This window comes from Myotis lucifugus, unplaced genomic scaffold (assembly GCF_000147115.1).
Source record: "Myotis lucifugus unplaced genomic scaffold, Myoluc2.0 scaffold_573, whole genome shotgun sequence".
Classification (NCBI taxonomy): Eukaryota; Metazoa; Chordata; class Mammalia; order Chiroptera; family Vespertilionidae; genus Myotis; species Myotis lucifugus.
Window position 1 is genome coordinate 174,605 of NW_005871621.1, and position 3,770 is coordinate 178,374.

Sequence of the window (3,770 nt, forward strand, 5' to 3'; positions counted from 1 at the left end):
ATGTGACAGTCACACACACGAGTGCATGCACACACCCGCCGACCACCCTGACGCCGATGGGTGGGGCTGGCAGAAAAAATAACACCAAACATATCACTGTCTCGGAGCTGGCCCTCTCCTAAGCCGTCAGGAGAGCTGAGCTCAGTTCATCCTCAGAACGACTTGCTGAAATAGACATTTTTATTGTCCGTAGTTGCCGGAGGGCGAACGCAGGCGAGAGCAGTTAGAGGAAGCACCTAGCTCCAGCTCCTGAGCAGCGGGCTGGCCTGCGGCCCTGCCACCGCCTCTCCCGCCGCGGGCTCCGCTGCCTCTCCCGGGGCCGCCGAGCGGCCACTCACGGCCCGTCAGCCTGGCAGCCACCCGCGCGGCACTGCTCACTGCTCGGGACGCCCAGGCCACAGCCAAGGGCGAGCCCATACCCTCCGCGCTCTGCGGAGCTGCTCGGTCTGTTCACTGAAGTTTCGCAGAAGGCTCGCAATGTGGTCAAGCACCCACTTCCGGGCTTCTTAGCGCCTTTGTCAAACTGGTATCACTCCTTGCATCTCGTGCTGAAATGAGCCACAGCTACAGAAACGCGCCTCCAAGCCTGTCCGTGTGCACGGCAGGGCACAGCGTCCTGATATATGATTCTGTTTATCCCGGAGGCTGGGTGAGCCTGCATCAGCCCGGAGCCGCAGGTCACCGTGGGCACTGCGCGTCCTGCCATGCTGGGGAGTCCCCAGAGCCACGCCAGATCTGGTTCAACTGGCAGGTCTCAGCGGTGGGAGCGGGTTCAGAGCACGAATGACTCCCTTGAGAAGCTGAGGCCAGGAAGGCACCAGCACCCGGCCCCCCGTGCGGCCAGGCTCTGCTCAGCACGCTGCCCATGGGCGACTTTGCAGAAATGTTTAGCTAAGGCTTGCCTCAGTGACGGGAGCAGCATCCCAATATGAACATGTCATCTCGGATTCTTCACAAAATGACTTTTGTGAGAACACATTTCACAATTTTATATTTCACACCCTGTGACCAGCCAACTGCTGCCACCGCGCTTGCTCCATCCTGGAGGTTTTGCAATGAACACAACTAGCTGCTCCCCAAGTCTTGACCATTTTTAGTGTATTTCCCCGTTTTTCACCTGCCTTTTTTATTAGTTTCCTTTATTTTGTGTCTTTGCTCACATATACTATGTAACCTGAGTGAACAAAAATGCTAACTAAAATGTGTGCTCCTGTGGCGGCTAAATTTAAAGAGGTTTCAGTTTTTGTCACGGTGAGCTTGCAATATTTTCTCTTCTTTTACAGTCACCTTTTCCTGGTCTTCCCTGGGTCTTTTGGGAATATTATGAAATCCCTCAGACCACCAGCTGCTCTTGTCGGGGCGAGCACGCAGTCAGTGGTGTGGAGACCTCATTTCTTCCTTCGCTTGAGCGAGAGCCGTTTAATGGGCAACATTCGGCCTCCATATTTTACAGCCTGCGCGTCCATCGTGGGGAGTGTTATTTGACCATCTCCTCTTTCCCACGAAGACTAGTTCTTGAGGAATAAGGTCAAACATGCTGACGGCACTCCTGCTGGTGGAGCCCTGCGGCGGAGCTGAGGGTGGAGAACAGAGTGGAAATTTCACACTCACAATGTCCAGGCCGTGACTGGGATAAGCAGGGCAAGAGGGGAGAGGGGTGGGCTTTTGGTAGAGGCAAGAATCCAAAGGAGTCATGAGGACTGGGTAACTGGGGAAGGCCGCAGGACAAAAATAAGACAGAATGGGAGAAAGAGAAACTCGTATAGGCACGTAACGGTCAACAGCAGGAGAGTGAAAGGAGAAGGCGCAGGAAGGAGAGGAGCTAGCTGGGGACTAGAAGTGGCACAAAGTGTAGAAACACAGCAAAGCACCGAGGAAAAGAAAGTGCCACTCCAGGGAGTTTCTGCCTAAACGCTTGATGCCTCAGGAGTCAGAGCCAAACACCAGCATAAACGGAACAGCGCAGCCTTCTGCAGTCCTGCCACATTCCGAAGCCCGGGCCGGGAAGTGAAGCCAGACGAGAGCCTATGGGTTCCTAGACATTGTTTTACCTTCTATTTGTAACGTTTCTTTAAAAAGGACACAGGCTCCTCAGGAAGCGTAGTGTGGAGGAAGGACGATGGCCCAGGGCACGGGAGACGCTGCCTGGGAAGCACCTGCAGTCCGATGGGGTTTCCTACAGTGTGATTCAGGAGCCAATGTCTAGAACAGATAGGGGGCAGCTGGCCATCTGGGCCGCCAGGTAGAGAGCCTGCCTCCAGGCGCCATGCTCCCTTCTGGGCATCTCCACAGAATCCCTCCGTCCCAGGGCACGGATCGTCCGCCTCCAGCTGGGTGAGCCAGGGGGCTTTTCTTTTCTTTCTACAAGCCCAACATTTGTATTATTAGATTGATCAGGCATCAAGTACTCAGTCAAATTTTTAGAAAGGTTTCTAAACACTCTCAATTTCTACTTCATTTGTTGCAAACTGGAATCCAGTGGGTGGGCAGCGCTGTGAAGAAGCCATTTCCGAGGCCAAACACCCGCTCATGGCTGCTCCGTGTCCTGCAGGCACTAACTGAGCCTGTGCCCCACCGGGAGCTCCGGAAACAGTGCCAGCTGAAGCCATGGACCCGCCGGGCAGGAGTGGTCCCTGAAGCAGCTGAGCCAGGCTGGAACGGGTAGCAGAGGTGGTGGGAGGCGGTGGCGTTAAGCCACGACTAGAAAGAGGAGGAGGAAAAGGTGGCTCAGTGAGAAGGCGCATGGGCAGGTGAGACGGGCTGGGGGAAGAAGTCCTTCCGGAGCAGAGAGCGGCAGCTGCAAGTGACCCGTGTGCCAGGCAGGACAAGAAGGGAGACGTAAGGTTAGGAGTAAAGCTTTGGGGTCTTTGAGGTTGAGCTTCATTCTGGGGATCACAGAAGCCCTGCGGCCTCGGGCGGGACCTCCAGGAGCAAAGGTGCACGGTAGGAGGCTCCCGAGATGCTGAGTGGAGAGGCTGGACGGAGCGAGGCCTGAGGCGCGGGCCAGCTAAGGGCTGCTGCTGACTTCTGCTTGGGCCATAGGTCTTGGGCCAGCTCAGGGCGTGGCCCTTGAGGGGGGCGGCCTGGACAGGTGGACGCAGGGTGCACAAGCCTCAGGGACAGATTCTTTGTGAAAAAGAGGGAAAGAGCCTGAGGAGGCCTTGGAGCCCAGCACAGTGGTGGGTGCGGCTGCCGGCTGCCTCCCCACCTTGCTGCTGCCCCAACTCAGAGCAATTGGCTGCCAGCTGCAAGCAGGACTGCCTCTTCCCTTCTGAACAGCAGCCACAGCTCAGGATCTGGTGTCCGCAGGGCAGGCCTCCCTGTCTAGTCCGTTTCTGACGGTGCTGGGGCTGGAGAGCATCCTGACTGAGGCTGAAATCACACCACCTTCTGCCCGCAGCAGTTACATGGCTCATGAGTCGGGTGTGTTTGGAGTTTAGGGGGAATCAAAACAGCTTGTTGGTGTCTATGTTCTGCAGGCGAAGGGCCGCACTGGGGGTGCCAGAGGTTGCTGGGTGGAGATTGAGGTGGTGTGATGGGTCCTCACCCTCCTCTGGAGCCCTCCGTCCCATCTGAGCTCTTACAGGGGCCACACAACCCACAGTGCTAGGGTCTCAGCAGGAGAACCAGACGGAGTGTGGAGGGTCCCTCTCCTGCAGCTGCTTCAGGAGCAAATTCAACTCTTTGAAAGACATGTTTCAGAGCCACCCCAGGTGGAGCCAGCACCCTGGAGAGGCGGGTGAGGGAGAGGGGGTGAAGGAGCGGGGGGG